This window comes from Triticum aestivum, chromosome 7A, assembly GCF_018294505.1.
Source record: "Triticum aestivum cultivar Chinese Spring chromosome 7A, IWGSC CS RefSeq v2.1, whole genome shotgun sequence".
Taxonomy (NCBI): domain Eukaryota; kingdom Viridiplantae; phylum Streptophyta; class Magnoliopsida; order Poales; family Poaceae; genus Triticum; species Triticum aestivum.
The window spans coordinates 430,208,509-430,235,357 of record NC_057812.1 but is presented as its reverse complement, the minus strand read 5'-3'; the positions used below and the strand labels follow the sequence as shown (position 1 = coordinate 430,235,357).

At 45.0% G+C, this 26,849-nt stretch overlaps 1 pseudogene; it reads left to right on the top strand.

The window, feature by feature from the left end:
- The first annotated feature begins 16,738 nt into the window (after positions 1-16,738).
- On the top strand, positions 16,739-26,172 carry LOC123147382 (ABC transporter B family member 19-like; annotated as a pseudogene).
- The last annotated feature ends 677 nt before the right edge of the window (positions 26,173-26,849 follow it).

Here is a 26,849-nt window from a genome sequence, read left to right as displayed (position 1 = left end):
AAAAAGGTGTTGAAAAAGGAGTATGGCTCAGCTGCTACAGTCAAGCCAGGGATGCATAAGAAGGCACCAGCAAAGAGAGTCCACATGTCTAAGGCCAGAGCATCCACTGCTGAAACCTCTAAGCCATCTGAAGAGGCAGTTGGAGAAGGCAAGAAAAGGAAGGAAAGGGTCAAGAAGACCACTGCCAGAGTGCTTGGCAGATCATCAATAATGAGAGATTCAGATGAAGAAGAAGAGGATGCTGCACCAGCTCCTAAGGCTCAAAAGCTCATGGGAGATGCAATCAGATCAGGGGCTACTCCATCTAAGCCCAAAGCTGCTCCCAATGCTACTGCTCCAGCTCAGAAGCCTAAACCCAAGAGAAGCACTAGAAACATTCTTGCTGAGGATAAAAACAAGGCCCCAGTGCCTGAAGCTGCTGAAAAAGAAGAAGATGATGACTCAGTTGTGTTGAGGAAGATGAAGCCCAAGATCCCTAACCACAATGATACACATCCTGTGGTAGAATACATGCACATCAGGAAGGATGCACGACTGAGGTTATGGAGACAGTCTGACCCATATGCTGTCAGGAGGAGGAATGTTGTGGACTACAGATTTCAAACCAAGGCACAACAAGACTTTTATGAGACAATCCTGCTTGACAAGAAGCCCAAAGTGTGTGACATGAAATGGGTGGACTGGGAGTACATCCAGAAGAATGAAGATCACTATCCTGGAGTGTATGACAGCTTTAAGGCATGTGGAGTTAATGAATTTGTTGCACAAAAGCTCACCAAGTGGAATGATGAGCTGATCATGCAATTTTACTCCACAACCCACTTCTATCCAGATGGAAGGATAGTTTGGGTGTCTGAAGGTACTAGGTACCAGTCCTCTGTTGATGAATGGGCTAAGCTGATCAATGCCCCTGCATAGCATGAAGATGACTTGGATATTTATGATGAGAAGAAGAAAGACCACACCACAATGGCAAACATGTACAAAGAGATCTCAGATGCTACTTTGGATACACATAAGTTTGGATCTATCCACTACTTGGTGTCTGGTCTGCCTACCATAAACTAGATCTAAGGCACACACTGCTACCCAAGTCAGGTAATCACAAGATGATTAGAGGACATGCTATAAACTTGCTGCACATATTTGATGTCCCACAGAAGTTCAAGGTCATGAGTTTGATTGTTGAGACAATCAAGAGGACTGCTGCTGACCAGAAGAGAAGTTGTGGGTATGCCCCACAAATTCAGGAGCTCATCAACTCAAAGATGGGCACAAGCACATATCTTTTGGATAAGGAGCACCTGCCCATATACCCTGAATTTGAAGACAACACTGTGGTGATGGATGAAAATGAACCATCTTCAGCTCAAGCACATGAGAAGAAAGAGAAGGCAAGGGCAGAGAAAGCTGCAAGGATGCCAACTGCTGAAGAGGCATCTCAGGTTTTCCTGAAGAGCAAGCAAGATCAGCTTGGATATCTGATCCAATCCACCTTGAGGATTGAGAAGGGCTTGGCCACCCTGACTCAAAACCAGGAGAGTTTGGAGAGGATCGTTGAGCAGAAGTTCTATGATCTGGATGTCAAGGTAACTGAGATCCAAACTGCAGTTGAGCAGCTACAGGAGGAAGCAGAGGAGAAGAAGGGCAAGTCTACTACTGATGCTTTCAAGCGTGTGCCACGAGGTCCAAGGTCTGCTGTAGTGCCAGTCTCAGATGCTCGAGCTTCAGTGTCAGCATCAGCAGCCACAACTCCAGTGCCACCTCCAGCACCCACTCCATCAGCTCCAACTACTTCATCGGAAGCCTTCGTACTTGGATTTCTCTCTACACCACCTCCCGAAGATCAAGCCTGAGAGTCGTTTAGCACTATGCATTTTTGAACTTTTTGGTAACTTGTTGCCAAAGGGGGAGAAAAATGTATAGATCATAGGCTTCAAGAGAGTGTGTTGTTCTTTTCATCTCTCTTGCTATTTTGGTTGAACTTCTTTATTGAGTGCTTGTGTGAGATACTTTATGTCCTTGTGAGACACATGTTGATCATGTGTTTGATCATATGCTACATTAATCATTTTGTATGATCATTCACTTGCTTGGTGATGAGTGCATGCTTTTAATCTCTATCATTTTGAGCGCTCCACCAAGATGTATGTGACATGGAAGAGTAACCCATGATCCTAATCGATTGTGCATTTGCATTCAAAAGCAAATTTTAAATAATGTACAAATTTAGGGGGGGCTCTTGCTTATCACATACCTCTCAAAGAGACAATGTTTTTTTAATCTTATAATCATTTGTCGAAGCTTTGATCTATATGTTGTCATCAATTACCAAAAAGGGGGAGATTGAAAGTGCAACTATCCCTAGGTGGTTTTGGTAATTCCTAACAACATATAGCTCATTGAGCTAATGCTACTTAAAGATAAAAATTTCAGGAAAGCTCAATGATTGGCATGGCATGGATGAGAAAAGTGGATCCCTCAAAATTCTAAGGACAAAGGATTGGCTCAAGCTCAAGGCTTAGGACTCTACATCTTTTCATTTTTAAGTGATCCAAGATCACATTGAGTCCATAGGAAAAGCCAATACTATTAAGAGGGGATGAGGTGTTGCCTAATGGCTTTCTTGCTCAAAGTGCTTAGTGATATGCTCCAAAACCCTCAACTACTTTCTCATATCCACATATGTCCCAAACCAAAAGTCAAACTCGGCCCCACCGAAATTTTCTATCCGGCGCCACCGAGTTCAGTTGACATAGCCACTACTAGAAACCCTAGTCTTTTCAGTCTCACCAATAGAGATCTCGGTCTCACCGAGATGGGATTGTAATCTCTCTGTTTCCCTTCGTAACGTTTCGGTCAAACCGAGATGAGCGATCGGTCCCGCCGAGATTGCAATGCAAACTCTCCGTTTCCCTTTCGTAACGTTTCGGTCCAACCGAGATGAGCGAATCGGTCCCACCGAGTTTGCCTGACCAACTCTCTGTTAGTCCATTACCAAAATCGGTCTCACCGAGTTTGTGTAATCGGTCTCACCGAGATTACGTTATGCCCTAACCCTAACGAAATCGGTCCCACCGAGTTGACATGTTGGTCCCACCGAAAATCCTAACGTTCACATTTTGAACTGAATCGGTCTGACCGAGTTTCATGATTTGGTCTGACCAAGTTTCGTGATTTGTGTGTAACGGTTAGATTTTGTGTGGAGGCTATTTATACCCCTCCACCCACTCTTCATTCATGGAGAGAGCCATCAGAACATGCCTACACTTCCAACATACTTTTTTGAGAGAGAACCACCTAAACTTGTGTTGAGGTGAAGATATTCCACTCCAACCATATAAATCTTGATCTCTAGCCTTCCCCAAGTTGCTTTCCACTCAAATCATCTTTCCACCAAATCCAAATCTTGTGAGAGAGAGTTGAGTGTTGGGGAGAGTATCATTTGAAGCACAAGAGCGAGGAGTTCATTATCAACACACCATTTGGTACCTCTTGGAGAGTGGTGTCTCCTAGATTGGTTAGGTGTCACTTGGGAGCCTCTGTCAAGATTGTGGAGTTGAACCAAGGAGTTTGTAAGGGCAAGGAGATCGCCTACTTCGTGAAGATCTACCTAGGTGAGGCAAGTCCTTCGTGGGCGATGACCATGGTGGGATAGACAAGGTTGCTTCTTCGTGGACCCTTCGTGGGTGGGGCCCTCCATGGACTCGCGCAACTGTTACCCTTCATGGGTTGAAGTCTCCATCAACGTGGATGTACGATAGCACCACCTATCGGAACCACGCCAAAAATCTCCGTGTCTCCAATTGCGCTTCCACACTCCAAACTCCTCCCTTTACCTTCATATGCAATTGTTTTACTTTCTGCTACTATACTCTTAGAATTGCATGTGTAGGTTGATTGCTTGACTTGTGCTAAGTTGCTAAAATCTGCCTAGAACTAAAATTGGGAAAAGGCTAGATTTTTATTTGGTTAAGTAGTCTAATCACCCCCACCTCTAGACATACTTTCGATCCTAAAAGAGGAGAGTTTACTGCGTCAACATGACATCATGCTAACATCAACAAGTCAACAGGGGCGGTCCAGGTCAAACCTAACAAGTGGGTCCCGCATGTCAGTGGCTAACCTAACTAACAAAGTTAATTAACATTAAAGTAAGCCTAACCTAGATTAGTTAAGGGCCTGGGCCCACATGTCAGCGACCCGGGGTGGTCAAACCCCGGTCAAAAGCCCCAAACAGGATGGTGGCTCGACGCCGGTGACTGTAGACGTGGCGGAGGGGTGCAAGAAACACCCTCCGGCGTCCAAATGGACAACTGAGGCCATCTACGGGACGAGGGGGCTCGTCCACGTCGATTAGTGCAAGCGGTGTCGCTGAAGTTGGCCTAGAACGGCGGTGGTGGCAACGGCAGTGGCGGTCGGAGTTCGGCCGGGGACGAGGCTACGGTGGCCTTGGCGAAGCGTGCGTGGCACCTACAACATCTACGCGAGCACATAAACTCAACGGACACGCGCACGACACCTTATGATCACCGGAGCTACGTCGACAATGAGCTCGGGCGGTGGTGCATCCGGTCACAGACGAAACGACGGTTATGGCACGCGAACGAGGCAGGGGAGAGGGGGGTTTCAATCGTGGCCTCACGGTGAGCACGTTGGGTGGGTCGGCGAGCTTGGGGAAGGGCTGGAGACGACAAGGTGGCAATGGCGATCTCGGCAGCCGAGGAGGAATAAGATGAGGTAGCCGGCGATGTAGGGCGTCCAGCCTTGCGTTGCTCGGGGCAGATGGCGTAGGGGCCGAAGGCGGAGCTCAGGGACAAGTCTAGGGAGCTCGGGGAGCATGGTGGTTGCGGGTTCGACGATCGACGTCAGCGAGCTCCGCTCGGGGAGAGAGCAGAGGAGGGGAGGAGCGTCTAGAGGGAGAGGGGAATGGACAAGGGGGTGTTGGGGAACGTAGTAATTTCAAAAAATTTCCTACGCACACGCAAGATCATGGTGATGCATAGCAACGAGAGGGGAGAGTGTTGTCTACGTACCCTCATAGACCGTTCGCGGAAGCGTTATATCAACGTGGTTGATGTAGTCGTACGTCTTCACGTCCGACCGATCCAAGTACCGAAAGCACGGCACCTCCGAGTTCTGCACACATTCGGCTCGGTGATGTCCTCGCCTTCTCGATCCAGCAAGAGGGGCGGAGTAGTAGATGAGTTCCGGCAGCACGACGGCGTGGTGACGGTGTTGGTGAAGAACAATCTCCGCAGGGCTTCGCCTAAGCACTACGAAAACTATGACGGAGGATAAACTAGAGGGGACGGGGTTGCCGGCACACGGCTTGGTGTTTCTTGATGTGTCTTTGGTACTAGCCCTACCCCTCTATTTATATGTTGATCCCTAGGGTCGAAATTTGGAGTAGAAGCCTCCTCAAAGTCGGTTTCACCCGAAAGGCAAGAGTCCTTCTCGGACTCCAGGGCTAGACGCCAGGGTTCCCGGCGTCTACCCCCTGGACGCCAGGGTTCCTGGCATCTAGCCTCTGGTCTCCGCAAAACTTCCTTTTGCACTTTCCAAAAGCCTCGTGGGCTTTCCTCTTTGGCCCAGATAAAGTGTTCTCGTGCCCAAACATTTCGGGAAACATCCGGAACCCCTTCCGGTGAATTCCGGAACCCTTTCGGAGAACAAACATTACTATCCCATATATCAAACTTTGTCTCTAGACCATTCTAGAGTTCCTCGTCATGTCCGTGATCTCATCCCGGACTCCGAACAACATTCGGTCATCAACATACATAACTCATATAGTATTATATCATCAACGAATGTTAAGCGTGCGAACCCTACGGGTTCGAGAACTATGTGGACATGACCGAGACACCTCTCTGGTCAAGAACCAATAGCGGGACCTGGATGCCCATATTGGCTCCTACATATTCTATGAAGATCTTTATCGGTCAGACCGCATAACAACATACGTTGTTCCCTTTGTCATCCGTATGTTACTTGCCCGAGATTCGATCGTTGGTATCTCAATACCTAGTTCAATATCATTACTGGCAAGTCTCTTTAATCATTCTGTAATACATCATCCCGCAACTAACTCATTAGTTGCAATGCTTTCAAGGCTTATAGTGATGTGCATTACCGAGTGGGCCCAGAGATACCTCTCTGACAATCGGAGTGACAAATCCTAATCTCGAAATACGCCAACCCAACAAGTACCTTTGGAGACACCTGTAGAGCACCTTTATAATCATCCCAGTTACGTTGTGACGTTTGGTGGCACACAAAGTGTTCCTCCGGTAAACGGGAGTTACATAATCTCATAGTCATAGGAACATGTATAAGTCATGAAGAAAGCAATAGCAACAAACTAAACGATCAAGTGCTAAGCTAACGGAATGGGTCAAGTCAATCCCATCATTCTCCTAATGATGTGATCCCATTAATCAAATGACAACTCATGTCTATGGTTAGGAAACATAACCATGTTTAATCAACGAGCTAAGTAGAGGCATACTAGTGACACTCTGTTTGTCTATGTATTCACACATGTATTATGTTTCCGGTTAATACAATTCTAGCATGAATAATAAACATTTATCATGATATAAGGAAATAAATAATAACTTTATTATTGCCTCTAGGGCATATTTCCTTCAGTCTCCCACTTGCACTAGAGTCAATAATCTAGTTGACATCGCCATGTGATTTAATACCAATAGTTCACATCACCATGTGATTAACACCCATAGTTCATATCGACATGTGACCAACACCCAAAGGGTTTATTAGAGTCAATAATCTAGTTCACATTGCTATGTGATTAACACCCAAATAGTACTAAGGTGTGATCATGTTTTAATTGTGAGAGAAGTTTAGTCAACGGGTCTGCCACATTCAGATCCGTACGTATTTTGCAAATTTCTATGTCAACAATGCTCTGCATGGAGCTACTCTAGCTAATTGCTCCCACTTCCAATATGTATCCAGATTGAGACTTAGAGTCATCTGATCAGTGTCAAAACTTGCATCGACGTAACCCTTTACGACGAACCTTTTGTCACCTCCATAATCGAGAAACATATCCTTATTCCACTAAGGATAATTTTGACCAATGTCCAGTGATCTACTCCTAGATCACTATTGTACTCCCTTGCCAAACTCAGGGCAGGGTATACAATAGGTCTGGTACACAGCATGGCATACTTTATAGAACCTATGGCTGAGGCATAGGGAATGACTTTCATTCTCTCTCTATCTTCTGCCGTGGTCGGGTTTTGAGTCTTACTCAACTTCACACCTTGTAACACAAGCAAGAACTCCTTTTTGACTGTTCCATTTTGAACTACTTCAAAATCTTGTCAAGGTATGTACTCATTGAAAAACTTATCAAGCATCTTGATCTATCTCTATAGATCTTGATGCTCAATATGTAAGCAGCTTCATTGAGGTCTTTCTTTGAAAAACTCCTTTCAAACATTCCTTTATGCTTTGCAGAATAATTCTACATTATCTCCGATCAACAATATGTCTTTCACATATACTTATCAGAAATGTTGTAGTGCTCCCACTCACTTTCTTGTAAATACATGCTTCACCGCAAGTCTGTATAAAATTATATGCTTTGATCAAATTATCAAAGCATATATTCCAACTCCGAGATGCTTGCACCAGTCCATAAGATGGATCGCTGGAGCTTGCATATTTTGTTAGTACCTTTAGGATTGACAAAACCTTCTGGTTGCATCATATACAACTCTTCTTTAATAAATCCATTAAGGAATGCAGTTTTGTTTATCCATTTGCCAGATTTCATAAAATACAGCAATTGCTAACATGATTCGGACAGACTTAAGCATAGATACGAGTGAGAAACTCTCATCGTAGTCAACACCTTGAACTTGTCGAAAACCTTTTTGCAACAATTCTAGCTTTGTAGATAGTAACACTACTATCAGCGTCCGTCTTCCTCTTAAAGATCCATTTAATCTCAATGGCTCGCCGATCATTGGGCAAGTCAATCAAAGTCCATACTTTGTTCTCATACATGGATCTCATCTCAGATTTCATGGCCTCAAGCCATTTCGCGGAATCTGGGCTCATCATCGCTTCCTCATAGTTCGTAGGCTCGTCATGGTCAAGTAACATGACTTCCAGAACAGGATTATTGTACCACTCTGGTGCGGATCTCACTCCGGTTTACCTACGAGGTTCGGTAGTAACTTGATCTGAAGTTACATGATCATCATCATTAGCTTCCTCACTAATTGGTGTAGTAGTCACAGGAACAAATTTCTATGATGAACTACTTTCCAATAAGGGAGCAGGTACAGTTACCCCATCAAGTTCTACTTTCCTCGCACTCACTTCTTTCGAGAAAAACTCCTTTTCTAGAAAGGATCCATTCAAAGCAACGAATATATTGCCTTCGGATATGTGATAGAAGGTGTACCCAACATTTTCTTTTGGGTATCCTATGAAGATGCACTTCTCCGATTTGGGTTAGAGCTTATCAGGTTGAAACTTTTCACATAAGCATTGCAACCTCAAACTTTAAGAAATGACAGCTTAGGTTTCTTGCCAAACCATAGTTCATACGGTGTCGTCTCAACGGATTTAGATGGTGCCCTATTTAACGTGAATGCAGCTGTCTCTAATGCATAACCCCAAAACGATAGTGGTAGATCGGTAAGAGACATCATAGATCGCACCATATCTAATAAAGTATGGTTATGACGTTCGGACACACCATTACACTGTGGTGTTCCAGGTGGCGTGAGTAGTGAAACTATTTCACATTGTTTTAACTGAAGGCCAAACTCTTAACTCAAATATTTTACCTCTGCGATCATATCGTAGAAACTTTTATTTTCTTGTTACGATGATTCTCCACTTCACTCTGAAATTCTTTGAACTTTTCAAATGTTTCAGACTTGTGTTTCATTAAGTAGATATACCCATATCCGCTCAAATCATCTGTGAAGGTCAGAAAATAACGATACTTGCCGTGAGCCTTAACACTCATCGGACCGCATACATCAGTATGTATTATTTCCAATAAGTCAGTTGCTCGCTCCATTGTTCCGGAGAACGGAGTCTTAGTCATCTTGCCCATGAGGCATGGTACGCAAGCATCAACTGATTCATAATCAAGTCATTCCAAAAGCCCATCAGCATGGATTTTCTTCATGCGCTTTACACCAATATGACCTAAACGGTAGTGCCACAAATAAATTGCACCATCATTATTAACTTTGCATATTTTGGTTTCAATTTATGAATATGTGTATCACTACGGTCGAGATCCAACGAACCATTTTCATTGGGTGTGTAACCATATAAGGTTTTATTCATGTAAACAGAACAACAATTTATTCTCTTACTTAAATGAATAACTGTATTGCAATAAACATGATCAAATCATATTCATGCTCAATGCAAACACCAAATAACACTTACTTAGGTTCAACACTAATCCCAAAAGTATAGGGAGTGTGCGATGATGATCATATCAATCTTGGAACCACTTCCAACACACATCGTCACTTCACCCTTAACTAGTCTATGTTCATTCTGCAACTCCCGTTTCGAGTTACTACTCTTAGCAACTGAACCGAGGGGTTTCTACGAACACTAGTAAAATACACATCAATAATCTGTATATCAAATATATCTTTGTTCACTTTTCCATCCTTCTTATCCGCCAAATACTTGGGGCAGTTCCGCTTCCAGTGACCAGTCCCTTTGCAGTAGAAGCACTTAGTCTCAGGCTTAGGACTAGACTATGGCTTCTTCACTTGAGCAGCAACTTGCTTGCCGTTCTTCTTGAAGTTCCCCTTCTTCCCTTTGCCCTTTTCTTGAAACTAGTGGTCTTGTCTACCATCAACACTTGATATTTATCTTGATTTCTACCTTCATCGATTTCAGCATTATGAAGAGCTTGGGAATCGTTTCCGTTATCCCTTGCATATCATAGTTCATCACGAAGTTCTACTAACTTGGTGATGGTGACTAGAGAATTCTGTCAATCACTATTTTATCTGGCAGATTAACTCCCACTTGATTCAAGCGATTGTAGTACCCAGACAATCTGAGCACATGCTCACTGCTTGAGCTATTCTCCTCCATCTTTTAGCTATAGAACTTGTTGGAGACTTCATATCTCTCAACTCGGGTATTTGCTTGAAATATTAACTTCAACTCCTGGAACATCTCATATGGTCCATGACGTTCAAAACGTCTTTGAAGTCCCAATTCTAAGACGTTTAAGCATGGTGCACTAAACTATCAAGTAGTCATCATATTGAGCTAGTCAAATGTTCATAACATCTACATCTGCTCCTGCAATAGGTTTGTCACCTAGCGGTGCATCAAAGACATATTTCTTCTATGCAGCAATGAGGATAAACCTCAGATCACGGATCCAATCCACATCATTGCTACTAACATATTTCAACTTAGTTTTCTCTAGGAACATATCAAAAATAAAACAGGGGAGCTAAACGCGAGCTATTGATCTACAACATAGATATGCTAATACTACCAGGACTAAGTTCATGATAAATTAAAGTTCAATTAATCATATTACTTAAGAACTCCCACTTAGAAAGACATCCCTCTAATCTTCTAAGTGATCACGTGATCCAAATCAACTAAACCATAACCGATCATCACGTGAAATGGAGTAGCTTTCAATGGTGAACATCAATATGTTGATCATATCTACTATATGATTCATGCTCGACCTTTCGGTCTCAGTGTTCCGAGGCCATATCTGCATATGCTAGGCTCGTCAAGTTTAACCTGAGTATTCTGCGTGTGCAAAAACTGGCTTGCACCCGTTGTAGATGGACGTAGAGCTTATTACACCCGATCATCACGTGGTGTCTGGGCACGATGAACTTTGGCAACAGTGCATACTCAGGGAGAACACTTTTATCTTGAAATTTAGTGAGAGATCATCTTATAATGCTATCGTCAATCAAAGCAAGATAAGATGCATAAAAGATAAGCATCACATGCAATCAATATAAGTGATATGATATGGCCATCATCATCTTGTGCTTGTGATCTCCATCTCCGAAGCACCATCATGATCACCATCGTCACCTGCACGACACATTGATCTCCATCGTAGCATCGTTGTTGTCTCGCTAATCTTATGCTTCCACGACTATCGCTACCGCTTAGTGATAAAGTAAAGCATTACAGCGCAATTGTATTGCATACAATAAAGCGACAACCATATGGCTCCTGCCAGTTGCCGATAACTCGGTTACAAAACATGATCATCTCATACAATAAAATTTAGCATCATGTCTTGACCATATCACATCACAACATGCCCTGCAAAAACAAGTTAGAAGTCCTCTACTTTGTTGTTGCAAGTTTTATGTGGCTGCTACGGGCTTAAGCAAGAACCGTTCTTACCTACGCATCAAAACTACAACGATAGTTTGTCAAGTTGGTGCTGTTTTAACCTTCGCAAGGACTGGGCGTAGCCACACTTGGTTCAACTAAAGTTGGAGAAACTGACACCCGCCAGCCACCTGTGTGCAAAGCACGTCGGTAGAACCAGTCTCGCGTAAGCGTACGCGTAATGTCGGTCCGGACCGCTTCATCCAACAATACCGCCGAACCAAAGTATGACATGCTGGTAAGCAGTATGACATATATCGCCCACAACTCACTTGTGTTCTACTCGTGCACAACATCAACGCATAAAACCTAGGCTCGGATGCCACTGTTGGGGAACGTAGTAATTTCAAAAAAATTCCTACGCACACGCAAGATCATGGTGATGCATAGCAACGAGAGGGGAGAGTGTTGTCTACGTACCCTTGTAGACCATTTGCGGAAGCGTTATATCAACGCGGTTGATGTAGTCGTACGTCTTCACGTCCGACCGATCCAAGTACCGAAAGCACGGCACCTCCGAGTTCTGCACATGTTCGGCTCGGTGACGTCCTCGCCTTCTCAATCCAGCAAGAGGGGCGAAGTAGTAGATGAGTTTCGGCAGCACGACGGCGTGGTGACGGTGTTGGTGAAGAACAATCTCCGCAGGGCTTCGCCTAAGCACTACGAAAACTATGACGGAGGATAAACTAGAGGGGACAGGGTTGCCGGCACACGGCTTGGTGTTTCTTGATGTGTCTTTGGTGCTAGCCCTACCCCTCTATTTATATGTTGAGCCCTGGGGTCGAAATTTGGAGTAAAAGCCTCCTCAAAGTCGGTTTCACCCGAAAGGCAAGAGTCCTTCTCGGACTCCAGGGCTAGACGCCAGGGTTCCCGGCGTCTACCCCCTGGACGCTAGGGTTCCTGGCCTCTAGCCTCTGGTCTCCGCAAAACTTCCTTTTGCACTTTCCAAAAGCCTCGTGGCCTTTCCCCTTTGGCCCAGATAAAGTGTTCTCATGCCCAAACATTTCGGTAAACATCCGGAACCCCTTCCGGTGAATTCCGGAACCCTTCCGGAGATCAAACACAACTATCCCATATATCAAACTTTGTCTCCGGACCATTCCGGAGTTCGTCGTCATGTCCGTGATCTCATCCCGGACTCCAAACAACATTCGGTCATCAACATACATAACTCATATAGTACTATATTGTCAACGAATGTTAAGCGTGCGAACCCTACGGGTTCGAGAACTATGTAGACATGACCGAGACACCTCTCTGGTCAATAACCAATAGCGGGACCTGGATGCCCATATTGGCTCCTACATATTCTATGAAGATCTTTATCGGTCAGACCGCATAACAACATACGTTGTTCCCTTTGTCATCGGTATGTCACTTGCCCGAGATTCGATCGTCGGTATCTCAATACCTAGTTCAATCTCGTTACCGGCAAGTCTCTTTACTCGTTCTGTAATACATCATCCCGCAACTAACTCATTAGTTGCAATGCTTTCAAGGCTTATAGTGATGTGCATTACCGAGTGGGCCCAGAGATACCTCTCTGACAATTTGAGTGACAAATCCTAATCTCGAAATACGCCAACCCAACAAGTACCTTTGGAGACACCTGTAGAGCACCTTTATAATCACCCAGTTACGTTGTGACGTTTGGTGGCACACAAAGTGTTCCTTCGGTAATCGGGAGTTGCATAATCTCATAGTCATATGAACATGTATAAGTCATGAAGAAAGCAATAGCAACAAACTAAACGATCAAGTGCTAAGCTAACGGAATGGGTCAAGTCAATCACATCATTCTCCTAATGATGTGATCCCGTTAATCAAATGACAACTCATGTCTATGGTTAGGAAACATAACCATTTTTGATCAACGAGCTAGTCAAGTAGAGGCATACTAGTGACACTCTGTTTGTCTATGTATTCACACATGTATTATGTTTCCGGTTAATACAATTCTAGCATGAATAATAAACATTTATCATGATATAAGGAAATAAATAATAACTTTATTATTGCCTCTAGGCAAATTTCCTTCAGGGGGTTCGAAGGGGTAGCGTGGCGCCTCTAGAGCATCTAGGTCGTTGAGGGGAGAAGCAGACAGGGTGGAGGTGGCGATACGTGTGCGTGCGTGCCGCGGGCACACGCCTCGCGTCCTTCTGGCGCGAGGTGGGATACGGTGGCGACACTGGTGGGCTGGGCCAGGTAGGTGGGCCGCCAGGTAAGAAGAGGCCCATGTAAGTGCTTTCTGTTTCTGTCTTTATTTTTCTGTTCTGTTTTTCTGTTTTGCAATTTGTTTGTGATTTAGTTCTAATACCAAATCACTTTTAAACTTCATGAAAATAATTGTGTGAACTAAGTGGACTTATCCAAAGCCACACAACAATTTTTGGAATTATTGAACACATATTTAATATATATAAATATAAATTCAAATCAAATAATTATTGAATTAACTCAAAAGCCCAAAATAAATATTTCTGGGATTCCAAAAATATTGATTTGAATTTTACCTCTTACCAATATTTTTATAGACTAAAATGAACATTTTCTTGGGTTCATTTGATGCAATTCTTAATTTGGCCATTTTTTAAAAGATTGCTAAGGCTTGAGCATTTCCTCAATTTAGCTTTGTGAAAACCAAAATGATGGCATGATGAAATGCAATGACAAACAAAGGCTAATGCTAGGGCTGTGACAAGGATGGATGCAAGACCGCACGGGAGGACACGGTCGTGGTGGCGAGCCGGTGGGCGGTGGCGCCACACAGACCTTGCATCCGGCATGGGGCCATGTGTACCAAAGTGCCTACCTCAGTGCTCCGGGTCAGGGGTAGAGGCAACAGTCGGTTTTAAATTTCTGTCGACCGTCGATCACATTCCGCTTGCTGTTGACCTCCACACCACACACGTACAACACAAGTAAGTTAATTTGGCTACTTGGCTTCTTATTTAAGCATATTATAAAATTACGCATTTGTTTACACTTTGCTATGAATTCATGGATTATTTAAACAAGGGCAAATGATAATTATCTAAAGTTATTAAGTAGTGTAATACATTATTATTGTTTGCAATTTGCAATGTGGGGATATTTGTGAATTATTAATTCATCCCAACGAGCATTACTTAAAATTTTGTACTTTAAATTTGAGGATGTAAACCAAGTTGTTAGCCTTCAAAAATTTGAATACACACTCCTCAAATCCTGGGCCCGCCCCTGCTCCATGGTCTTCCGCCGGATCACTGCCCTCCTGGTAGTTGCTCGCAACATCACCGCTGATGTCTTGGTCCATCGGAGCATGGTGAAGGTTTGGGTCCAAAATTTCTCCGTTGTAGCATGAGCTTGTGCCGACCTCCGGCCACCCCTGTATGCTATACTTACCCTTGTCGTGTTAACCGTGACTTAATGAAAATGTTCAGGGTTGGCTTTTCAAAAGAAACTCTCTTTATTAATCTACATATGCAAAAGAAAAATCAAAATCAAAATAAATATCATGTTTGCTACTCCCTCGTTGAACTGCAAAAACGTCTTATATTTGATACAGAGATAGTATTTGACAGGCGCCAATCACCTTCTCCAAAGGGCAGCAGCGGAGCTCTTCAGGCCGAGCAGGAGGCGAGCTCAAGCTAGAGATCGCTGCGAAGCCCGAGTCGAGTTGGCGGCTTGACAAGTGCAGACGAGAGGCCTTTTAGTATTTGATTCAAGCTCGGATTAAATGGAGCCATGAGACGGTGACGCGGCCGAGAGGCCCCGACATGAACTCGCTAGAGGCGAGGCAGGGGGTGGCACGGAGGTCGGAGGAGGAAGATGAATGGCATCCGTTGGATTTGAATCCAGTGGCAAATTTGACTGAACGGCAAAATATATCAGGCATGGTGACGGATAGCCGCGCCCAATAAACACCATCATATGGTGACAAATTCTTTCCAGATCGTTACATCGCTCTCTTTCTGGTTATAATAAGAGAATCTACACATAAGTGATAAGCCCACACAATTCCATCATATAGTACACGTCGATAACCCATGGATAAATTTGCAGACAAAATCATCCGCAGCGGAGATGAGAACTTGGAATACAGACAATGCGCAGCGGAGATGAGAACTTGGAATACAGACAGATGCATGAGACGGCAATCTGAATTCTTAACAGGGCATTTGAACCGGTCACTCTTGGCGTCTTCAGGACGTCACTCGGATATTCTCCGCTTATCCCATCAGTGAAAATGTCATGGACGATGACGTGTTTAGAAAGGTCTAATCCGCCTGCACTCCCCAGGGAAAGAAACAAATAACTGCCGAAACAACACATGTTTGCCCAAAACTTGTCTCCTCTGTAGCTTCCAGTCGGCCTTCTGGGCTGCATCTCGAAAAACTAGCTAAAAAACATACGCGCTTTCGCCCTGAAAATCCGAGAACAAACCGCCCAGCTGCCGTGCCGAAAGCCCGCACAATGCGGTACGGCGCAGCTGTTAGCTTTGGCCAAAATTTGATGAGAAATGAGCACATGAGTTCTGATAGCACATGAGTTTGCATTCTATCTCTTTGGACGCTCCTTCTTGGACACAAGTGCATCAGCAAACTGGTGCAGGTGCAAACAAACGCCCCGAGCTGGTTGCGGACAGTCTAGACATCGACAACCTCGAGTTTTTATCTGCAGTCCGAAAAGGCATATACTCGAATTATGCCCCAGTTATTCCAAGACACCCGCATTGGTTATGTAAGCACTCATTAACATATTATTATGCACATCAAAATTTTCTTGATCTTAACTACATATTCAACTATTTTGAGGAATCATATCACCTCCAGGATGCCAGAAATATTAGTTAACTGGCAGCTTTGGGGATCTCTCAAGTGAGATCCTGGACATTATTAACGGACCGGGTTGCCAGATACATCTAAGTCAAGGTGAAGGAAATAATTGAGCTGTTTCACACAAAAAACTATGCAAAAGATCATTAATGTATCACATGCTCTCTCTCTATTCCAACAGAACCAACAGCCATATTATTTCGAGCCGTTCATTCTCCAATGAAAAATGAACTTGGCAGCACACTTAACCCTGCCAAAACTAAAGCAAACACTGCCACATAAAAGTGATGTAATATGCTAATGTATACCTTGACCAACTCGGCATATTTTGTTTTCAACCTTGAGAGGACCTACGTTTATTGTTTCACACCATTTTTGGAAATATGTTCGTCAGCACCTACATGTAAACATGCACACAGGTATGCAACACCTACTAATACCATGCCATCTATGCACCTCCTCTTTCATGGTTCCCTGCTGCAAAAGCGCAACCAAGTCCACCGGAAACAATGGCCACAGCCTATGATGAAGACCACTCCATTTCACCATCTCAGAATGACGATACAGATGATAGGAGGAGCACCATCCCAGCAGCTAGTGCTGATGAGAAGCCATTCCCGTTCTTCGGGCTGCTCTGCTACGCTGATAAGGTGGACTGGCTCCTCATGGCCTTGGGAACCGTCGGGTCTGCCATCCATGGCATGGCATTCCCGATCGGATATCTCCTTCTCGGAAAAGCACTTGATGCCTTCGGAACCAACATAAATAATCAGGAGGCCATGGTCCATGCATTGTACAAGGTAAACATGCATGCACATATTACCCTCCTGAACTTGGGTTGTATTGGTCTACAATTGCTTTTAACACCATTGTTTTTTCCTCCTTGATGCTTGAAGGTGGTTCCGTATGTGTGGTACATGGCGGCAGCTACTTTTCCTGCTGGAATGGTTGGTAAGTCAAGACTCAAGGGACTTTTAGTTTCTTCGATGTTGCATGTTGCATGTTTGGTAAAAAGAAATGATAACAAGCCACACACTATTTGCATTCTCCTGTAGTGGTTCAAAGAGGAACTAATATGGAGAGACAAGAATGGAAAATATAGACTCCACAACTTCTTTAAATATTTTCCATTGATTTATGGTCTGATTTTATACACTTCGCTCCTGGATTGCTCAAAAGAGAACTTTTTTTATGGTCGCACGTTTGCCCAATCCCTATTGCTTCAAAATCCATGATTTTTTAAAGGACATAAAAGCACATCCTAAAATCTAACAGAAGTACACTAATGTGCAGGATGAATGATATATTAGAAACATAATACTCCCTCCATTCCATAATAAGTGTCATGGTTTTAGTTCAAATTTGAACTAAAACCACAACACTTATTATGAAATGGAGGGAGTACTTGGTTATGTTCGAAAAAAAATGAGAGTTAAGGAGATCTAATGGTAGCAATATTGGCTGGCAAAACATTGCTTACATTTCCCCTGATAAACTGGCTGCAGAGATCTCCTGCTGGATATACTCGAGTGAGAGGCAGTTAGCACGCATGCGGCTGGAATATCTGAGATCAGTTCTCAATCAAGAGGTTGGTGCCTTCGACACAGACTTGACCACTGCAAACATCATCACCGGGGTAACCAACCACATGAATGTCATACAAGATGCAATTGGTGAGAAGGTAATGCATTTCACAATCATATTGAACAATAACTGTATGATTTCTAAAGTCCTGTGGAGAAGTTGCATCTGAGCTCAATTTTCTGCAGCTTGGTCATTTCGTCGCAAGCTTCTCCACTTTCTTTGCTGGTATAATAATTGCATTTGCCAGCTGCTGGGAAGTCGCGATGCTCTCCTTCCTGGTTATTCCTCTGATCCTCGCTATTGGAGCCACATATACGAAAAAGATGAATGTCATATCATTGTCACGCAATGCTATTGTCTCACAAGCAACATCTGTCGTAGAACAGGTAACCACGTAGATGAGTCAACTCTCCGTACCTGAAGCTAGGTTATTTGAATAAGCAGAAATATAAAAAATAAAAATGTTATCAGAATTTTTTTTAACTTTGTAATCCTTGTTTGCATTTGTGGGCAGACTTTGTCACATATCAAGACTGTCTTCTCCTTTGTCGGAGAGAACTGGGCCATGGAATCCTTTGTGCAGTGCACAGACAATCAATACAAACTAAGCAAGAAGGAGGCGGTGATAAAGGGAATAGGGCTGGGCTTGTTCCAAACAGTGACCTTTTGTTCATGGGCACTGATGGTTTGGATTGGGGCAGTTGCAGTAAGCAACCGGGCAGCAACAGGAGGTGGCACGATAGCTGCCATCATGAGCATCCTCTTTGGCGCAATGTAATAAACTACACCCTATCTGATTGCTTCAATCGCCAAAACTATTTTCATTCAAATATGATTTTTTGCAAGGTACATAGGTAGTATGCATGCATATTCTTTCCTTTTCCATGAATTATAATCAATAGACTTGACTGATTTCACCACATGGAGTGCAGATAAATTACCTACGCTGCACCAGATCTTCAGACCTTTAATCAAGCAAAGGCTGCAGGAAAAGAGGTCTTCAAGGTGATCAGAAGGAATCCATCCATAAGTTACGGAAAAGGTGGAGCGATATTAGAAAAGGTTTATGGAGAGATCAAACTGCATGGGGTGCATTTCGCCTATCCCTCCCGCCAGGATAAGCCAATTCTCCAAGGATTCTCACTGTCAATCCCCGCAGGAAAAGTCGTTGCTCTGGTAGGAAGCAGCGGCTGTGGGAAGAGCACAGTTATTTCACTACTTCAAAGGTTCTATGATCCAACCTCAGGTAGGCAACTGTATGTGTGATCTAAGTCAATAAGTATATATTATTAAAGTTCTATGTCAGAATTAAAGTTAGAATTTGGCTGTTATCAATTAAAATGCCTATGTACTTGCAAGCTAAACTAGTCATAATATTTCAGTCAGTGATGAGACATAATGCTGCAGGTGACATATTCATTGATGGCCACAGTATTAAGAAACTAGATCTGAAATCCCTGCGGAGAAATATAGCTTCAGTATCTCAGGAGCCATCGCTGTTTTCTGGTACTATCAAGGACAACTTAAGGATTGGTAAAATGGATGCAACTGATGAAGAGATAATTGAAGCAGCAACAACAGCTAATGTGCATTCATTCATATCTAAACTTCCCAATGAATACTTGACAGAGGTACGTATGTGTTCAGCAAGGAATGCAAGAAAAGGGTAATTCTGTATAGTTGACTTAAGCCTAGCTACTTTCTGCACTTAAACATGAATTGTCTTCCTTTATGGTTTTTATTAGGACACGAAAAGGTTAAGACCATTGAAAGTTAGAACAAAAACATTGTGATACTATTACAATGACAATATTTTTTTTTCATCAGACTTGTAATTGGCGCTTTGACAATGACGTGGCACTATTATGATCATGCCAATTGCATTGCCTTTTATCAGACTCATAGTTGGCACTTTGTCAACAACGTTCTGTTAATAATTTTACTCCCTCCGATCCATATCAATTGTCGCTGACTTTGTACTAAATCAGCTAAGTCAGCGACAATTAATATGGATCGGATGGAGTATATTACAACGGAATTGGCTGGTAAAGTAAATACTCCCTCCGTCCCAAAATTCTTGTCTTAGATTTGTCTAAATACGGATGTATCTAGTTACGTTTTAGTGTTAGATACATTCATATCTAGACAAATCTAAGACAAGAATTTTGGGACGGAGTTTTAGCCTACCCCAACTTGTTTGGGACTAAAGGCTTTGTTGTTGTTTTTTGTTGTTGTAGGGAGTAGATAATAATGAGTAGTATGCAAATGACCTTCCAATAGTAATACAGCATATGAATTTCCAAATTTAAACATGAAAGACACACAGAGCTTTGGCTGAAAATCAAATGTGCATACAACTTGCAATGGAAGCCAGAACAACAGAAGTAGAGGTTAGTAGAAAAAAAATCACAATAAATCCATTTTAGTTGTACAGTTAATAAACCAAGCACAATGAATGCCTATTCCAAGGAACCATTTGAAAGTTCAAGATAAATCATAGAACTCCTGTTATCTTATGATCAAGAAAATTCCAAGAATAAAGTACAATGAGTAGTCGATATATCCGCCTATGTCTTCTAGGCTGGTAGGAACTGGATCCCTACCAGGGCGTGGTCTCAGGTTGTAGGGGTGGAAGGAGGGATGGCGTGAAGGAAGGCGTGGTCGCCGGCGCTGGGGCGCCGTCGTTGCGTGCGCGCACGAGAGAGAGAGGGCGCAGGGGCGGCGGCTAGGGTTAGGTCTCCCGGCTCCCTAAGGAAGCCGAGCAAATATGATTGCTTCTTCCTTAATCCCAAACGGGTCCTTACATGAGTTTATATAATCCTCCTAATAAGATAATTGGGCTAAGCCCCTACTAATGATAAGATAAACTGGGCCACAACTAACTGGGCTAAGCCCCTAATATGCCGGTCATAACATCTCTCCCCGCCTGCACAAACAGCTCGTCCTCGAGCTGGAAGGCGGGGAAGATCAACGGTCGCCAAACACCTCCGCGTCAACTGGGGTGGGCTGGTCGCCGAGCCCGGCGGCGGCGGGGTCCTCCTCAATGTAGTCTGCAGCCTCCAGGTAGAAGAGTCATGGGCAGACGTGGTCCGGTACGTAGGGCTCGTCGCAGTTGAAGCACAACCCTTGACGGCGACGCTCGAGTTGCTTGGCCGGGGTGAGCCGGCGGAATGGGCGTGCCGCAACCGCGGTGAGGGGCGCCGCGGAAGCCTGGGCAGGCCGACCCTGCGCGGAAACTTCCGGCCAGGGTGGTGGCCCAGCGGCCCGGGGCGGTGGCGCCTGCTGGATGGCCACCGCGCGACGCTCGAACGCGCGGGCGTAGTACATGGACGTCTGGAGGTCTTGTGGCCCGCGCATCTCCACGTCCACGCGGATGGGGTCTGGTAGGCCGCCGAAGAAGAGCTCAGCCCGCTGACGAGTCGAAACGCCGGGGGTGTGGCACGCCAGTGCCTCGAAGCAGTCCGCGATGTCTTGCACCGAGGTGAGGAACGAAAGACGCCCAAGCTCCGCCAGACGGCTCCCGCGTATAGGCGGATCGAAGCGCAAGAGGCACAAATTGCGGAAGCGCTCCCATGGTGGCATGCCGCCCTCGTCCTGTTCGAGGGCATAGCACCACGTCTGCGCGGCTCCTCGGAGATTATACGAGGCGATCCAGGTGCGGTCGGACGCGAGCATGCGCTGTCCCATGAAAAATTGGTCGCATTGGTTGAGCCAATTCAGGGGGTCGACGGTGCCGTCGTAGGTCGCGAACTCTAGCTTGGAAAATCTCGGCGGCGTCTGGACGTGGACGACGGGCGGGTGCGCCTCGTCAGCACGGAGCAGCGAGGATGACGGGGCCGAGTAGGCGGGCATCAGGGTGCCGCCCTGGAACAGGGGCCCATCGACGCCGGCGAAGGGCTCGGCGGAGCCCGAGGACCCGCCAAACGGCATGGCTGGGTGCGTCGCCGGCGGGGGCAGCACGTGCGGCCCGACTGAGGCCGTCGTGTAGACCGGCTTAAGGGACCCAGCAAGCCAGGCCGGTAACGGGGACGACGACAGGGGAAACGGGATCTGGTGGATGGGCACCCCCGGGCCAGTCGTCGGGATGCTCAGGGCCGCGGTCGCCGGTGGCGGCGGCTGCAACTGTTGCCCCTGCTGCATGGTGGAGGCGCCGGGGTTCGTCGCTGGTGGCGGCTGCCACGGCAGCTGCTGCATGGCGGCGGCGATGGGGGTTGCCAAGGATGGCGGCTGCCACGGCGGCGAGGCGGTGGCGAAGGGCACAGGCGGCTGCGGCCCATAGAATCTCGTGAGGAACGTGTAGATGCCTGTGACCGCCTGGGTGATATCCCAGATGGCAGCCGTCATCTCCTCTGGGGTGAAGACGACGGGGACGGGCGGGGGCGGAGGTGACTGGCACCGGCAAGAGCGGGGCACTGGCCATGGTGGCCATCGGGGCGGTCGTCGCGGTTGGCAGCGGGACGGTCGGGGTGGGCGGCGGCAAGGACATGATCACACCGAAGCTATCTGATACCAAATTGGTAGGAACCGGATCCCTACCAAGGCATGGTCTCAGGTTGTAGCGGTGGAAAGAGGGATGGCGTGGAGGAAGGCGTGGTCGCTGGCGCTGGGGCGCCGTCATTGCGTGCGCGTGCACGAGAGAGATGGCGTAGGGGCGACGGCTAGGGTTAGGTCTCCCGGCTCCCTAAGGAAGCCGAGCAAATATGATTGCTTCTTGCTTAATCCCAAAACAGGTCCCTACACGAGTTTATATAATCCTACTAATAAGATAATTGGGCTAAGCCCCTAATAACGATAAGATAAACTGGGCCACAACTAACTGGGCTAAGCCCCTAATATGCCGGTCAGAACATAGGCATAGCCGGTCCCAAGCCCGGGTAAAGGAGGAGGGTTGTGATAGGCTTGGCGAGCCAACGTAAAAACTAGCCAGTCCCATAGGTATGAAACCCATTTGAGCGAGAGTGGTACTAGGATGGGTGACCTCCTGGGAAGTCCTTGTGAAAGGGTTTCATATCTAAGGGTTGTGATAGGCTTGGCGAGCCAACGTAAAAACTAGCCAGTCTTTTGGGTATGAAACCCATTTGGGCGAGAGTAGTACTAGGATGGGTGACCTCCTGGGAAGTCCTCGTGAAAGGGTTTCATATCTAGCCTACCCCAACTTGTTTGGGATAAAAGGCTTCGTAAGTAGGTAAGTAAGTAAGAAGTTCAAAAATATATGTGACAAAACTTGACCTTGTTGGAGAATCATGGGTGGTTCTGTAATAGTTCATTATGTATATCAAGTTTTTTTTAAAGAACTCCCCTTGTGCCTTACAACATCTTGATTCATCAGGTAGGAGAAAGAGGTGTGCAGTTGTCAGGAGGCCAGAAACAAAGAGTAGCTATTGCAAGGGCAATGCTGAAGGATCCACCAATTCTCCTTCTGGATGAAGCGACAAGTGCCCTTGATTCAGAGTCAGAAAAGCTAGTGCAGGATGCACTTGAGAGAGCCATGCATGGAAGGACAGTTATACTGATAGCCCACAGGATGTCCACAATTGTAAATGCTGACACCATTGTTGTCGTAGAGAATGGAAGTGTGGCACAGACCGGGACACATCAAGAGTTGCTCGAGAAAAGCACGTTCTACTCAAACGTATGCAGCATGCAAAATATTGAGAAGGAATCTGGAAAGATGGTAGCAAGGTAACTTAACTTTAGCCAAGGGAAAGCTTTGCTTCACCAACGTTTTATTCTTGCTGAAAAAACAGTATATGCATGTTAGGTATTTCATGATGTGCTCTGCTAAGTAGTGCACATTTACCCCATAAGAAACTAGTAAACGGTGCAGTTGATACCGTTGATGTGTTTTCTAGTTCAGTTGATTCAACTGCATTTTTTTGCGTAGTTGACTTGATGCAGTTGATTCACGTGTCTCAACTGTACCACTTACAAGTTAAGAAATTGGTAAACGTTTACTCCGGAGTTGTGCCCTTAATGATTACTAGCTAAAGATTTTCCAAAATGTAACTGAACTCACTTTTACCAAGATGCTGATAACAAGAATTTGTATACCATTTTTAAGGGTTAGGTGATGCTCACAAAATCTACGGCACAGAAGTTAAGTGATAATATAGCAAGTAGGATTACTCCATAAGAATTTACTAATCTGTTTACGTTGATTTATGAAACAGCCCTTCTGATAAAGTAATAGAAGAACAAACTGATGAAGCATACAACAGACAGCCCTCCATGAAGCAAGGACAACAGAACAAACTAGAACCAATAAACTCAAAGCAATCAAAGCAAGAGGTCAGAACGGAAATACCTCCTTTCTTCAGAATTTGGTATGGGCTATGTAGAGACGACATTGCAAAACTTCTATTAGGATCCTCAGCAGCGGCCATCTCTGGAATCTCAAAGCCCTTGTTTGGTTACTTCATCATGACAATTGGCGTGGCATACTATGATCAAGATGCAAAAAGAAAACTCAGCAAATATTCTTTGATTTTCTTCGGGGCTGGGATGGTCACACTGGCCAGTAGCATCTTGCAGCACTACATTTATGGCGTTATTGGAGAAACGGCAATGAAAAACCTAAGAGAGGCCCTCTTTTCATGTATGCCATATGAAAACTTTCTTCACTGGTCTTGTCAATATCTTGCACGAGTTTTCATTGTTCACAATATGACAAGTTTTTTTGTTTTAATACACTGCAGCTGTGCTCCGAAATGAGCTTGGTTGGTTTGAAAAGCCAAAGAATGGTGTAGGATCTCTTACCTCACGCATTGTCAGTGACACATCAACAGTAAAGAGCATCATATCTGATAGGATGGCAGTCATTGTGCAATGCATCTCTTCAATCCTGATAGCAACAACGGTAAGCATGTTCGTCAACTGGAGGATGGGTTTAGTATCATGGGCAGTCATGCCATGCCATTTCATCGGCGGCCTTATCCAAGCCAAGTCAGCCAAGGGATTTTACGGCGACGCTGCTATCGGTCACCAGGAGCTCGTGTCCCTTGCTTCGGAGGCTGCTAGCAACATCCGGACCGTGGCATCCTTTGTTTATGAAGATGAAATCATGAAGAAAGCAGAACTGTCGCTGCAAGAACCCATGAGAATCACCAAGATTGAGAGCATGAAGTATGGGATAATCCAAGGGATCTCGCTCTGCCTGTGGAACATCGCACATGCAGTGGCACTCTGGTACACCACAGTTCTGGTCCAGAGAAAGCAAGCATCATTTGAGAACAGCATACGGTCATACCAGATATTCTCGCTCACGGTGCCTTCCATCACAGAGTTATGGACCCTGATTCCCATGGTCATGTCAGCCATAACAATACTGAATCCTGCATTTGACATACTTGACAGAGAGACGCAGATCGTGCCAGATGAACCAAAAGCGACAAGTGACCGCTGGCTCGTGGGGAGAATTGAGTTTCAGGGTGTGAACTTCAACTATCCATCACGCCCAGAGATCACCATTCTGGATGGCTTCAATCTAGTCATCGAGCCTGGCCAAAGGGTAGCATTGGTTGGCCCAAGCGGTGCAGGAAAATCCTCTGTCCTGGCTCTCATACTGAGATTCTACGATCCGCACAGAGGTACAGTGCTAGTTGACAACAAAGACATAAGGGACTACAACCTCAGATGGCTCAGGAGGCAAATTGGATTAGTTCAACAGGAACCAATTCTGTTCAACACATCCATCAGAGATAACATTAGTTATGGAAGTGACGAATCTTCAGAAACTGAAATCATCCAGGCTGCCATGGACGCAAACATTCACGAGTTCATCAGCGGTTTGCCAGAAGGGTACGGCACAGTCGTTGGAGACAAAGGAGGTCAGCTTTCAGGAGGGCAGAAACAGCGCATAGCTATCGCAAGAACTCTACTAAAGAAGCCAGACATTCTGCTTCTTGACGAGGCAACTAGCGCACTCGATGGTGAGTCTGAGAGGGTGGTGATGACTTCTTTAGGGGCCAAGGAGTGGAACAACAGAGGTGAGCGATCAAGCAATATTACAAGCATCGCAGTGGCGCATAGATTGTCCACAGTCATAAATGCAGACATGATTGTTGTGATGGAGAAAGGGAAGGTGGCTGAAATCGGTGACCACCAAACACTGATATCTGCAGATGATGGTGTTTACTCAAGGCTGTTTCACTTGCAAAGCAACATGAAGGATTGATAGCTCTATCAAGCCCCATTGTAGCCACGAGACCTGATCTAAATATATTTAGGTGCTTTGCCAGCATTTGCAGTATTGCTCAGATGCATTTACTGTCAGTTGACAGATTGTAATAACATAGCTATCTCTTCATATGTTCAAGATGCTTCATCCATGAGTTAAAAAAATGGGTCATATTGTCCTCCATCCAACTTATATTTGCCACATTTGGAGTATCATACCGAAGTACTCTTTTCTATCAATTAGGTCATTCCTCTATGATTTTTTTTTTGAAAAGAGGGGACATCCCTCGGCCTCTGCATCGAGTGATGCACACAACCTTTTATTATCATATCAAAGTTCATCATCCAACCATAATACAGTTCAACAAATAAATTGTCGCACATGACTGCCCCGAGGGCAAATTAAAAAAAATCGTAGAGAAATGAGCCTCATGCATCACAAATCCTACTAGTAGGCCGCCAACCAAATGAGCCTCTATGATATGTACTCCCTCCGATCAATAATAAGTGCCGTATTACTCCTATAGGCAATAGAAAACAAAACTGGCAAACCGAGGCATGCCAGATCACCAGATTTGGTGAGTACAAGGAGCATAATCTAAAGTAAATAGATATGCCACAAGAACATGGTTGTACAAAATGACTTGGTATCTTTTGTGGACATATCACCTAAGAGGTGGACTTGAGCAGAAACTACCGCCTATTACTAAAACTGTAGGATCAGGAAGCGAATGGACAGACTACCACCCAAGTTCAAGTCTTCTTCAAGTTGAATTTGGGGTGCCTATTCTTCTTGTTAAACTGATAACTAGTTCCTCCAAGGTATCCATCATTTTGATTTACTGGACAACTCCATATGGT